The sequence below is a fragment of the Mastomys coucha genome, unplaced genomic scaffold (assembly GCF_008632895.1).
Source record: "Mastomys coucha isolate ucsf_1 unplaced genomic scaffold, UCSF_Mcou_1 pScaffold13, whole genome shotgun sequence".
Classification (NCBI taxonomy): domain Eukaryota; kingdom Metazoa; phylum Chordata; class Mammalia; order Rodentia; family Muridae; genus Mastomys; species Mastomys coucha.
The window spans coordinates 67,834,876-67,850,393 of NW_022196895.1; the positions used below are offsets into that span (position 1 = coordinate 67,834,876).

Here is a 15,518-nt window from a genome sequence, read left to right on the forward strand (position 1 = left end):
CCCTCACTAGTCCAGCTCAGAGTAGGAGGACTGGCAGTTTATGTGTGAAGATCTGGTGACTGGAACACTGAAATTAGTTCTTTTACTTTCCTGTTTGTTTTCAAGAGTTATTAGTTTTTGGGTGAGAACATAATTATAGCATTTTCCCCTCCCCCTTCTTTCTTGCAACCCTTTCCATAAAGCTTCCCTGCTGCTCTCAGATCCATGGCCTCTATTTTTCAAAATTCTTGTTACATATATATTTTCTCCAAGATATATAAATACAACCTTCTCGGTCTGTGTCAAGCTACCTTTATGCATATTATTTCAGAACTGACCACTTGACATTGGTTGACAATTATGGGGGATTTTTTTTCCTGGGAACCACAGTGCAATCATTATAGAAAGTCACAACTGATCATACTGCAGAAAACAAGTGGGAATACAGCATTCAGCCCCAACTAATACACCTACAACACAACTTCTGCTTCTAAGGCACAGGATCATAGTGGAAGATTGTAAGAGCCAGAGGAACAGGGCATTTGTGGTGAAGGTCCTTTCCTAGAAATGTCAGAGCAGCTACATTCATGATGTCTCACTGATATGGCTGCCTAAATAAGACCTGAACACGGGCAATGGCAATTGACAGGGTAACATGGAAAGGAGGAATCTTTTGGGGACTCCATCCTAGACCTACACACAACAAAGGATCACTGAGAAAGGAAGAGACCCCAAATTTTTAGCTTATATTTCATAGAAGCTTTCAATGGGGATTGGGTTTTGTCCTAAAGGGGCATTTGACAAAGTCTGGAGACATTTTTTAGATTCTTAACCAGGAGGGATGCTAGTTAAGAGTAGAGTCCGTAACACCCTGCATTTCATCTTACAACAGACCAAGCACATGCTATTGAGTGAATTACCAAGCCCCTAAAAGCAAACAGGTCCAAGTTTCAAACAAACTTGTTAAAAAGATCAAGATGGTTGTTTTGAGGAGCAAAGAGATTGGTGAAGTGGTTACTTCAAGTACAGCTGTGAGATGCTGGGATTTGGTTCTTTCGCAGTGGAAATAGTAAGAAATGGCCAGTGGAGTTCGTGGTGATTTTAGATTCAGGAATTAATCAAAGAAAAAAGCTTGCAATAACTCTAAGCAACTCATCAGAGAGAGTTACACAATCTATGTGAAAATAGAAGCAGTGTCACTTTCAAAAGAAATCTTTCGTCCCATGTGGGGACGAGACTTGAGCTTTGGTTGATCTGTTCTTTGCTAACCTTCTATGTGTGCACTGAAGCATAGGAATCAATTCAGTCATCAATAAAACAAGGCGCAGGGTCTAAAATGTTAGAATATACACAGTTATATATCATAATTGCCTCAGAATCCATTATTTACCATCTTTACTACTTGTAGAAAAACTACACTCAAATTTAGATAGAAATTTATTCTATGAAGAGATTTACTCCACAGTAAATCTGTGATACTTTTTTCACAATCTGAAATAAGATCACAAAGAGATGTAGTTAATAGAAGTACCAAGGGACCCTGAACCCACCTCATTAGCCATAAAATAGAGTCTGATCTTATTCTCTTGAAAATAAAAGACTGCAGAGGTCACGTTGCTGACAAAGCATTGGCTGCCTCGTGATTCATGAGAAATGAACTATTCATCTTATGGAAGCTCCTATCACAAACAGGAAGGATTAACTCCTTAACAATCTGACATATCCAGGGAAGACTTAAACATTCAGCAAAACTCGAGGCTGACACTATGGCATGATGTCTGATGTAGGTATTCTAACTGATAAAATATTTATATTATAACAATTCCAATTTTCTCAAAAAATGAAGGCCAAAAGTTTTCATTAAAATGCTGTCACTCATTTTGTTTGATATTTACTATATCTTGTCTGGGAAGAAAAAAATGTTATTTTTCTGCAAAGACCATGGTGACTTCGAAGAAGAAAAACCCATGATGATAATAACCAGGGCAGAAGGTTTGGCATTGCAAGCCAATGAGCCTTGCACTGCCCAGGAGATTAAGATTTGTTTAAAGACCTCCCTCTCCCTCTCTCTCTCTCTCTCTCCCTCTCCCTCTCCCTCTCCCTCTCCCTCTCCGTCTCCCTCTCCTTCTCCTTATCTCCATCCCTCTCTCTCTCCCTTTCTCCACCCCCTCCCTCCCCTTCCAATGGCCACATCTGACTCATATTGCACTATAGTCTGTTGACTGATCTTCTAGGAAGATGATGCTGTAATAATGAAGAGGGTACAATCTTTGGGGTTGTACCCAATCATTCCTCTTTCTCCTTAATATTCTATGCTTTTAGGGAATCAACAACTTTCAAGGTTTTAGAAATTACATAGAATCTCTGGGCTGTGGATAAAGGTGGTGTTCTTCAAAAAAAAAAATAGTTAATTAATTCATTCATTTCTAAGACCAAACACCTAATAATTCCTGGTATCCATTTGGGTTCTTCAAACCTCCAAAGAGTTATTAATCTAGGATGGCTGACCACACTTTCCATATTCCTGTGGTCCAATTCCTTGTATCCCACAGTTCATTTGCAGGGGATTTGCAAACAGTATACACCAACCAGGATTTCATGTACGATAGTTCCAATTGCTATGAAAGCCCTTAGTGATGTCAAAAAATAATCTTAATTGTCTTTGTTTTTTGGCTTACATAAAGGTATGTTTAAGGTGATGGGGAACATTCTTTAACTTTCTTATTGTAAGAGGCACCTTAAGAGCACTCTCTGCCACAGCTCAGTAAGCATTTCAAAAGATGCCTTGGTAACATGCAGTCCCAGAGAGGAAGAAGGTAGTGTAGATGATAATGCCACAGAGATGCCACTTAGCATCCCGAAGCTGTTTAATCTTGTTTTCCATCATTTTAGATGAATTTATGCCCAGCTGCTTTTTATAAATGTGTCCTGTTTGATCTTTATGCATTTCTCTTGCATCATCTCTAATAAGAAGAAAAAAATCTGTAAGAATCAAAACAAAGTAATAATCTCTCGAGTGTCAGCATTCAGGACTAGTAAATGTCTAAACTGTAACAAAATAATAAACCACAAGGTCTCCTTGAAGGAGACCCATTTAGGGGAATCTTTGTATTCTCTTTAATCCCCCAAAGGAAATTCATACTCAGCTTTTCAAATGAAAAAATAATCAAAAGCAGAAAATGTTGAGTTTGTTTAGTGTAACACATGATATCTATTGCAATGTAAATACTCCCATAATGTTTCTGCCAAGGATGCTTAGCTCCTACCACTCATGACCACTGCCAAGTGTCCCTGCTTCACCTCCAATTCATTCCCCATATACAGTTCTCGTCTACCTTGTTTTTTACTTCATATTATCTGAAGATCAGAGAATCTGTGGACTTAATATGCACCTTGAGAACACTAAATGTACTGTTCTTCATTAGATAACACTTACATTCTGTTGTACTTGACTGGATTGGAATTTCAAGCCACAAAATTTGTATAAACTTTAAACGAAGTTAATTAAATCAGTTAGCATCATTGTACTATGTCAAATAAATCCTATTTTATCCATAATTTCCTTCTAATTCTTTTGCTCTCTGGCCAAGAAGAGTTAAGAAAATTGTACCCTTGCTTTTGCAATGGAAAAGGCAATGAATGCTACAGATATGAAAATAAGTGACAATAATCAAAATCAATTACAGGCAAGGAACTCTGTTCTCCTCTGTGGTGTGTACTGGTGGTGACGATTGGATTAGACGCCACTCTTGCCCATGGTCCAGCAGAAGGTTTCATGTAAGTTTTGTGTAGAGTCCTACAGGCAGTGGGCATTATCCTTCTCATCATGTTTTTCTGTATTTATAATGCTGTATTCAAAATGAATCAGAGTTTACCTATTACCTGTTGGGATCTTACTGATCAGAAGGATAATTAAATTCATTTTGCATAAGGGTGAAAATTTCAGATGTCTTAACTGTTTGATCACAGCCAACTATTTAAGAAAGCCCCTTGTAATCACATCCAGTTTGCTCAGTTCTAGTCTTCGATTTGTCTCAATATTTCTGGTTATCTAATTTTTATTGCCCTTCCTAATGCTTCATGAAATGTAGACTTCCTAAAATATTCCAAGCCAAACAATTCAGAGATGAATTATAAAGAAACACAGGATCTAGACTGAAATATTTAATACAGACTTCCCCTTGGCTACTGTGAGTCTAGAAAATCCATCAAGTTCATTTATATCACTTAAATCTTTTGTCATGTAAAGTTGCAATCATAGAAAACACATACATTGGAGCATCCTACACTACTCAAACACTTCGATATGAAATATATTTTTGAACTATAAATTTTGGAAGGCATTTATCTCAGAAAATTTACTCTAGTGTTAACATTCTGAGTGTCTACAGGGTGGCTCAAGGGATTGCTCAGAATCTCTCTTCTCACACTTGGCCCAATCTGTAATGTTAAAGTCAGAGTAGAGAACCAGAGTATCAAACATGGACTAACGGAGGAAGGAAGTTTGAGAGGAATGTACCCAGGACACTAGGCAATAAATATCCAATTATTAGAGAGAGTGTATTCAATTCTGTCTTCTTCTAACGGCTACCCAAGAGTCTAAGTAAATCCAGGTCTAGCCCACATGGCTGAATATGAGAAGAAATAAACTACCTAAAAAACAAAGTTGATCATTACTTTGATATAGCCTAGATGTGTGTTCCTCAACATAGGTAGCTACACCCATTTTTCATCTCTCAAAATTAAAAGAAAAATGGTACCTAAGCTGCTAAAATTAATTTTCATGCTTCTATTTAGCCTCATACTTTATAGACAGAAAGGACTGGGCCATGTTTTTCTCATGGGGGAATTAAAATGTCTTACTAACTTTAATGTGTTCAATGAATTCAAAGGATAGAAAGCAGAAAATGTACACACTGATGGGGTCCCTGTGTGTAAGTCTTCTATTTGCCTCACAAGCGCCAGGTCTCACATAAAGCAGAGTCCCTTTCTTTATCAGTCTCTATAGACTAAAGGCATTTTGGACACCCACAAGGATATAAGGCACAAGCATTTCCAGGATACATGGAGTGTCATGGTTGGACACTATTTTAAAAATAGCTTTTACTTGAGGCTGCTATTGTATACCTCCATATCAACCTCCCTCACAAACTCCTTAGAATAAAATAAGCATTAGCAACATGGTGGTAGGATTCAAGAGAAGGCTAAATATGACATTGTACATTTTTCTTTTTGCTAATTTCAAGCTAATTAGCAGAGTGAATGCTCTCATAATTTATTATGCAAACCATGTTTGAGACTGAAATGGTGTTTTTCTTACACAGTTATTAGGACATGTGTAAGCTGAGATTATTCTAGACCCCCTATCTATGAATGTTAAAGGAATATACAAATTCAGAAGTCTATTTATCTAATAATGAAAAATATTATCAGGTACTAACAAATTTTAATATATTTTCAACATTAAAACATTTAACATTTGCATGATTTTACATTTGGCTAAATTACACTAGAGCAACAATGCCTCCTTTGTATTCACCTAAGTGTTGGCTACCTATTACAGAAGTGTTTTATCTGTAAGTCAGAAGCTTGTGTTTACTGGACTATTTCACACCAGTAACTTAGAAGGATGGTTGCTGACTGAACTGGAAGTGAACTAAAATCCCATGGAGCAAACTGTGATAGGTCAAAGGGTATGAGACTGTGGACCAATAAGAATGTAATCTACCTGTCAATATGCAAAGTGATTGGAAAATGACAGGTGAATTATGGGAGAAAGTTATGTAGGTGCTGATAACACTCTTGGCTTTGCCCAGGAAGGAGGATGGAAGAGCAAGGCTTGAATCTGTTTCATAAGAGACTTCTGCCCCATCATGCTCAAGGATCATTTTCTATAACTGCACTAGCTGGGTTTGTGTGTCACCTTGACACAGGCTGGAGTTAGCACAGAGAAAGTAGCTTCAGTTGAGGAAATGCTTCCATGAGACCCAGCTGTAAAGCATTTTCTCAATTAGTGTTCAAGGGGGGAGAGCCTCTTTTGGGTGGTACCCTCTCTGGGCTGGTAGTCCTGGGTTCTATAAGAAAGCAAGCCAGTAAGAAAGATCCCTCCATGGCCTCTGCATCAGCTCCTGCTTCTTGACCTGCTTGAGTCCCAGTCCTGATTTCCTTTGGTGGTGAACAGCAATATGGAAAGTGTAAGCTGAATAAACCCTTTCCTCCCCAACTTGCTTCTTGGTCATGATGTTTGTGCAGGAATAGAAACCCTGATTAGGACAATGGCCAACCAGGCAACCATAGAGGTTTCTTGGCATTGAGATAGGCAGATTTGTCTGAAAATCCTCTCCAATCAGCACTAATGTCAGCAACTAAGATTTCTATCATGGCCTTTATGTAGAAAAGAGGTTGGGTTGACACTTGCATATGTTAATTATGAACTTATATATGATATGTTCTTTTTGTCATTTTAAAATGGATCATCAAGTGACCACATACTATGAACAGAAAAACAAGCCACCATATGAATATTAATTACATTTGAAAACTGTTCCTTTCATAAGAAATGGACCAAGACACAAGCATACTCCTTGTTTTATTTTCAATTTTATGTTATAATATCTATATTAGGCTAACTTTAGAAAAAAAAAGGCTGATGCAGAAGTCAATAGTCTATAGTCATCCCAGTGAAGGAGGCTGACTTCCACATGTCTTTGATTGAAGTTTCTTTTTCTGACTTTACATTATGTTACTATATCAGAAGCCTTCACACTTTATTTCTACATTACGATATCTGTACTGAAAGCTTTAGTAAAAATGAGCGAGATTTGTAAGCAGAGGACCAGGATGCCCACTGCTAGGTGGAATCATCCATATATGACGGGGAAGATGTACCCACGAAATCGGAACAATATAGTTCCCTACACAAGACCCGTGTGATATCAACACCAGTTGAGGCAAAAACACAGATGGTGCAGATTTCACAAGGCCTAATTCTAAACAAAACCTCCAGGCAGCGAATGGATGCTAAGCGACAAAAACTTTCTTTTATCCAGGGATGAACTTTCTAACGTGATTTAATACAAGTGGTTATCCCTGAATATATGCACATAAGAACAACATTAAATGGAATATTTAGGTTATGTGTATGTATACATACATGTATGTATATATGAAATTCTTAAAAATAAATGAGTTAATATTCAGCTTAGCTTTTTGGACCCTCCACTCAGATTTGAATTGCAGGAGTAAAGCAGTCATGGACAGTAAGAAAAGAATTTGGCAGGACTACATATTATCAATTCCTGTAGATGCTGATGTAACCACCAGAAATGAAATCAAATAAAATGAACAATAAAACAAGTGGCCAATAGTGTCTTGCAGTCATTCCTCTAAATGTTTCCAATAGGTCAATATTGAAGGAGATAATCCATGTTTATTTTGCAGTCCTCAGTTTCCAGATTCCTTCCCCACAAAAAAAATTGAGTTTCTATCTATAATATGGTTCTCTCCCTAGTACACACTTGGAACTGTCCTTTCTCTACATCCTGGACTTGCCTAGATTAGAACTCAATATTTACCTAGATTTGACTCAAAGTCCAAATGTTGGAATTACAAGCATGCTTTCTGTTCATAAAAAATAAATAAATAAAAAGTATTTAAAATAGCATCATCTAGTGGGCAAAGGGGAGCACTAACTGTTGCTCACAAAAGGTATGATGGTGTGATTAGTTAACACAACTTGACTTAATGGGTAACCTCAAGAGTTATGACAGTTTAATGAAGGGTTATGCTTGATTGAATTCAGCAACCATTTATTGGTCTCTATGTGATATATTGGGAGCACAAAATGCTGTTAAAGATAGTAATGTGTATCTAAGGCCATAAAAAAAGTTGTAGGTATTAGTAATTCCTTTCCTAAGGATTTTACTATAATAATAATAATAAATCATCAGTAAAACAAAAATTACCAAAACATACAAAAAACCTCATTATAGTTTTGTATATCATAGAAAATGCAGGTATATGTTACCTATAATAAACAAGGAACCCATAAACTACACATATAAACACATACTATGAAATAATCAAAAGATCACTGTGAGGATCAGAAAGAACCATCTGATAATAAGAAAATGATAGTTTTAGATATTGTTTGATTAAAATTCCCCTCCTAATTCCTGTTGTATTAAATAAAGTTATGACATCAACTTTGACCACATACAAGTGCTTGAATACAAAATATGATTATGGTGATTATGGGTCTACTACACTATGTATATCTTTCATTCATACACACACACACACACACACACACACACACACACACACACATTAGTCTCTTGTTTCTCTGTCCTTAACATTTTTACTATAGCAATTCTGAGTCTAAAGTTTTGTAGGTGGGTTGGTGTTCCCATGCCTCCACTGGGGGTCCTGTCTGACTATTGGAGGTGGTATCTTCATGTTCCATTTCCCCATCATTGGGCAAATCAACTGTCTAAAAGAAATGCAAGGACAAAAATAAACAGAGACTGAAGGAATGGCAGAATAGTGACATGCCCAACTAGGGATCCATCCCATGGGTAAATAGCAATTCCTGACACTATAACTAATGCCTCATTGTGCTTGCAGACAGGAATCTAACATAGCTATCCTGTGCGAGATTCTACCAGGAGCTGACTGAGACAGATGTAGATACTCACAGCCAAGCATTGGATAGAGGTCGAGGACCCCTAAGGAATAGTTAGTGGAAAGATCGAAGGAACTGGAAGGGATGGCAACCCCATAGGAAGACCAACAGTGTCAACTAACCTGGATCCCTAGGAGCTCCCAGAGACTGAGCCACCAACCAAAGAGCATAGACAGGCTGGTCCAAGGCTCCTGAGACATATGTAGGAGAGGGCTGCCTTGTCTGGCCTCAGTGGGAGAGGATGCATCTAACCCTGTAAAGACTTGAGGCCCCAGGGTAGGAGGATACAAAAGGGTGACACTCTCTTAAAGGCAAAAAGAGGGCAATGGGAAGCTGGGACTGGGACAATATTTGGGATTTCAATAAATATATAATTAATTTTATGAAAATAATTACATATTAAATATTATTTAATTTTTAATAATTTCAACTTAATATAAAAATAATTTTATATAATTAATATTTAAAAAGCAGTCATATAAAAATAAAACAATAAAATTACAGGATTTTTTTCTACTTAAATCACTCAGCTGAAGCTTCTGTCATTTGACGGAATGACATTTCTGTATCCACCAAGTATGATGGATACCACCTGTGAAAAATACATGACTGTGCTTTTATTCTGCACATTTTTTTTCTTTTTTCTTGAAGCCTATTCCCCCACTCCTCAGAGGCCAGTTAGCATTGCAATAAATTAATTTGTACTTTGGAGTGAACTCTTTAATCCTTTTTGTTCTCTCACCTCCCAATCAAACACAGACCCTCACATTTGCATGTATTAACATAATGAAGCATTAATTACACAGTGTTTGGGATAGGACAAGCAAAGCACTTCAATCAATCTCAATAACTTGCATCAGGAAGGGGAAGAATGCTGCCCAGCCTTATCAGGACCACATAATAGTCACAAATACAGGCTCTGTGCCTGTTGTGGGTGTGATTTATAACCAACATCGAAAAACAAAGGGCAGAAAATTACAAGGGGACAAATCAATAACAATTATCTTAATGACAGATGGACAAATTTTATTCTATTGTTTAAGTGGCATCGTCAGCCAACTGGGTTGTTTGCGACAAGGGATAAAGATTAAGCTCTAGAAAGCCAATGGTGTCTACAAATGCTTAGTTCCTAGAGTGTGAGGTGATATTGTGGCATCTATTTTCTCTCTAAGAATCTGTAAGTGGTCAGCACAGAGAGAAAAGGTGACTTCAGAGGGTTCATGCACTGCATTCATGTGAGGATGGACTCAAGGCTTTCTCATTACTGGGCTTCCCCATCCGTGTTTTCATACACATGAGAGGACTTGACTTTGCTACTGTCAACATGACCAGGTATACTCTGCTTACATTCAAAATCAGTTCTGATTGGTTGCTGCTGAGCTCTACCCACTGTTACCTCTGTGAGATGTGTATGCAAAGACACCATGATTAGAATCCAGTACTTACAAACATCTTTATGATTTCATATGCTTTTTAAAAGAATAGTGATTTTTTTTTTCAAATAACTATTGCAGAAAATGGGTATGACATTTTACAGAAGCTCAATTTTGTAGGGGTGAATTTATTTTGTTAGAACCCTGGTAGACCCACAGGATAACAACACAAGAACAAGTCAATATTTTGCCTTTCTGCAAAGCCATGTGAATATTCCATGGATTCTCAATTGTGAGTATATGACCACTTTGGCGAGATTACTGCTGTAGGGAGACAATGTGTGCAGTACAGGAAGTTTATTCTATTTGTTCATTATAGGAAGTTTGGTCTCTAGTCAATAAAATCCAGGTACCAGGAGTGTGAATACTAATAAGGCCTAAAAAGGCACTAATATCTCCCAGTGAAGGCTCAAATCATCATCAGCTGGAACTATGATCCTATCCACTTTCATACAAAAATCACATACGAATCTAAGATTCACCTTAAAGAGATGGCTAGCTTTATTTAGCTATTTTGCCATGACATATGCTTTGGAATAAGCACATTCTACATAGATCTTAAGTCAATACTTTGATGTAATGATAAGAGAGTATAAGTCAAAGATTCTTCTCCCAATGAGCCAGGCCTGACAAGTGTCTGTTTTTCTGGTTAGCACTTCAACCTCTACAGAGAACGAGTTTAGACAAGGTGATTAAAGCCTCTGCCAGGACTGGTACTCTAACGGTCCCATCGTCGAAAGATGTAACCAGAACAATGCATATGCTACCAAGATAAGTCAGATCAGCATGGGCCATGACCCTTCATTCTACTTTTCTCATATTAAGGTCTGTAAATACATTCTTCACTCACTCATGCACCATCCAATCTGCTAACCTCACAAGAAGGAAAAACTCATGATTAAAATCTGAACATGTAACTCAGCCAAGGCAGGAGTATTTCCCATTCTCAGGCAATAAAAAGGAGACAGAACCATCACTGGACTGATAATTAGTGTGGATTCCCTTATAAATGTGGGCATGAGCACAAAGCAGGCACATTAGCAAGCAACAACAATAAAGCAGACTACAAAATTAAACCTTATCTACTTCCTATTGTACTAAAGCTTTCTCCCCCTTATTATAACAATTTTATTCAAGGTGGAGATTATGCTTAAAGGAAAAAAGCTAAATAAATTCAATTGTTAAAATCCAATTTTCCCTGAATCTGACCCTGTGGTGAGTTGGGTCTCAGAAGCACATGCTTTCTGATTTGTGGTTCTCAGAGCCCATTAGTGTTTGGAATCGCGCCTCCAAAAGCACGCTATTCACATAGATCTCTGGGGATTCTAGAGACCAGTCTGCCCTTTTGACAGCTGTCAAATCCTCGTTTGCATGAAAGATGCAAAAAGTCAATGCAATCATCCTTCAGGACCTGGAGCACTGTCAGCTATTGGCCATCAGGACTCATCCATCCGTGGGCCTTCATTTGGGCCCTTTGTATAACTGATGCACTAGCTCTTGCATTCCTGCAATTGCTCAAGTGAGTGCAAAATGAGAAGACATGACAGAGACACAACGTTATCATTCTCTATATCCAGGCTTTCCAATGACCTGCCTGCCAATATACAGCCGCATGTTTCCATTTACAATGTATCCATCTTAACAGGGAATTGAGGGCATCATCTTTCAAATAGGTTGTACTTGTCTCTTTTCATTGCCTCTCATCATTCCTGGGAGATGCATCAGCACACAATGATCCTACTCTTACATTTTCATGTGTATCTGTCTTTGGACAAGAAAGGCAAATACCTCACTTTAAGAGATGAAGAAAAGAAAAAAGTCACTACATAAAGAAATCTTAAAGGGTGGGCTGTACGGGACTTTCCCAATGCCTAGTAACAGGCTCTGACAAGATTAAGAACTTTACTTTGAAGGCACCTTCATAGAATAAGTTGTATCAGTAACAACTACTGAACATGTTTTAGCAGCTAACTGTGCTTTCACAATGGTTTCTATCTTATTCATTAAAACAAAAGAAAAGATATGCATGGTGGGTGGAGGGAAGGAATGAAGGAGAAAAGGAGAAAATAATCATAATTACAGAATAGGAGAGATGTACTTCGAATCTCAGAAGCTGGGATTCAGAGATCATAACTTTATCCATGTAAAAGCTACCTTGTTGGTGAGTATACATGAATAGCCTAAAAATGAATCCCATCTACACTAAACCAAATATCACCTAATAGCTGAGAATATGGGGACCATTTGGTGTGTAAATTATATTATTGATATGAAATGGAAGAGTTGGAAAAATAAATAGCTAATGTATTACAAACACAAAATTAATTTTTATTGAAAAAAAATGTAAGCCATGATAAGGCTGATGGGCCACAGGTTATAAATGCACTGTTTTGGTTCTTTGACACACAAGTATATATTTTAAACAGAACTCAAAATAACACCAACCCACAATGCATTCAATAATAACAGTGTGCTTTCAGCCATGTGATTCCAGCAAGCACTCTTAGCAACATTCCCCTCCTGACCAGCAGTATTTGGTTATACTTCATGAAAAGTCGAATTTTCCAGATCACATTTTCTTTTTATTTGGTGGATTTAGAAATTTCATTATAAGGAAATATAAAAGTAAATGAATAAAAACATCTGTGTTTCCTAAACTTATAAACTCAGTAGTTTTAATGCTAAAAATAAATATTTAATATCTACCTGCCAGATTATGTTACACTGCAAATGTGATATATATATATATATATATATTTCTCCATGATGAACAGAGTAAATAGCAAACAGATAAAAGCTATCAAGTTTGCAGGCTCCTGAAACTCTGGTATCCATTATATTATCAGCCTCATGTTGAACTGGTTGTTGCATTTTAAATCTCTTTTCTGACTCCTGTAAGTGTTCTAATTTACTACTTCAGAGCATCCTCAGAAAAATAAGAAATGTCCCTGTTCAATCTATTGAAACATGCCATCCAGCCATAGATATCTTCAAAAGAATACCATTGTATTCAAGATCTGGAAATGACAGCAAACTCAGAAAAAAGAGTTCTTGCTCACAAACAGAGAAAATACAAAAGAGTTACTAATTTCTATAAGCAGTGATTTTTGGCTCTCTGTTTCTTACTGTTTTCTGAGAACTGTGATATTATCACTGGATTGTGAGTATGATCTGCAGTACCCACTTGTGAGGTGGATTGTTTGTACCAAATATTGTGAGTGATATGGGGCCCATGGCTGGAAAATAATTATGGATTTTCTAAGCTAGAGGATTTTTAAGCCTGAGAGCTTTTCCAGAATTGACAGGTTCTTGTTCAAGATTATGATTAATAGTGATAAAGTCAGCAATAACTTCTATTGTTATGTCATTCTTTAAATCTGCCACTTACTATACTATACAATCTTAAACACACAGATACTCACACACACACACACACACACACACACCTATATTTCACATACCTGCTATAATTTTGTTGCCTCCATTATCTCTGTTCTGTAGATGAAAACTTGGAGGCAGAGAGGGCATATAATTTGGTCATTGCATTTAGCCTATAATAAATGGTCTAATCAGGACCATTTATTATATATATCAAACTAATTCTTTATTATCAAATAATAAATAATTCAAATAACAAATAATTATTATCAAATAATATTATTATCAAACTAATATTATATAATCAAACTAATTCTTGAGTTCTACCAACCTTTATGTGCTCTGAATCACAGAATTATATTTGGAGATATGAGACCCGGGTTCTAGCAAAAAATATAAAACATTTGGAAAGAAATGCTTTAAATAACTAGAAAATGTAAAGAGATGTATGAAAACAACACTGGAATATTTATTGTGTTGTGAGACAAGGTAGAAATTAAATGTGTGGAAGATGATGCTTGGGAAAAATGCAAGATCATACTGGAGACAATGAACCAAATTAAATGAAGATGCAACAAAGAAGACCATCATGCAAGGATGACTAGACAATAGAAGGAGGAAGATAATTGGACTGTAGGTAAAGTAACTAAGGACAGTTGAAATCAGAGACTTTGAAGCTAAAAATGGTCAGACTTAAACTCAAACATTGCCACATACCAGTTGTGTGATTGAACCAAGGCATTTACCTTTTCTTTCTCTTCTATAAATTGAGAAAATAGTTATTACCTATGATCTGGGGCTGATTAAAATGATTTCTTATAGTGCTTAACATACTGACTCTGCTGTGTTCATCACACTATATGTTGGCCAGATTTGATCACTCTCTTTATCTCTGTTGTTCCTTCTATTTATTTTGAAGTGTGAATATATATCAGAATTTTTTTCTAGTTGCACCTAACTGCATTAGAAAATATCTGTTATCCACCACCAGTCTTCACCCTTTGTGTGGCAGCAGACAGGGCACAGACTGTGACCAGAAGGAAAGACTGTGCTCACGTGTCTCTGATATTCATGAGATAAACATTCACTCATTGTTCACCAGTCTAATCTCTCGGTGTCCTTGCAAGAGCTTGAAATTCTTGAGAAAACTTCCTTATCTTAACATTTATATCGAGATCCTCCAAAGACAGAGCGAGGACTTGAAGGGACAAGGCTGTGAATTTGGGAAATGAGACCATAGTGTCTTGATCATAGTAGCTCCCAATAGGGCTATAACTCTGTTAAATACCAGCTTTCTCGGCTTTTTTGTTTGTTTGTTTGTTTGGTATACGAACACAGTTCCCATAACTTCTTTCCCTATGAAAGGTTTCCCTAGCTTCTGAGGAAATGTAAATATCTTTAGAATGTGTTTTTATTTCATTATACAACCACAAGCTACAACATAGATGATTATTTCTCTTACAGATGGACAGCTGTTGCCCTGGAGACATTTGAAGGAGATCAAGGGAGATTACTGACAATCAAAATAATATTCATAGGTAGCTTTCCCTTTATTTGGTGCTGAAAGGGGTTTCCTATGATCATTTTTTGATATATAAAGTTTCAATTTTATCCCTTAACCTTTTTGATGAACGATTCATGAAGGATGGCATGAAACATAGGGGAATCCTCATGGTGGTACACACAGCAGGGTTCAGTGTATGATGGCCAAACTGTCAAAGCTGAGCAGGCTGGGAGTCTACATGAACATTACTTGGGAAGAAGACATTGACATCGGCACTTGAAAAATGGTGGGACTGACTGTTCTGGTAGCATGTGTATAGCAGAGGATTGCAATCCTCAATCGTCAATCGTCAATGGGAGGAGAGGTCCTTAGCCCTGTGAAGATTTGGTGCCCCAGTGTAGGGGAATGCCAGGGCCAATAAGTGGGAGAGGGTGGGGTGGCAAGCATGGGGAGATGGTAGGCAACAGGGGTTTGTTCTTGTAGTTTTTGTTTGTTTGTTTGTTTGTTGGAGGGGAAACTGGGAACAGAGAAATCATATGAC

At 37.1% G+C, this 15,518-nt stretch overlaps 1 protein-coding gene across 2 annotated transcripts in view; it reads right to left on the reverse strand.

Moving 5' to 3' along the window:
• Dcc (DCC netrin 1 receptor) overlaps positions 1-15,518 on the reverse strand; it is a 1,081,061-nt gene that overhangs the window by 696,896 nt on the left and 368,647 nt on the right. The window lies entirely within an intron of this gene.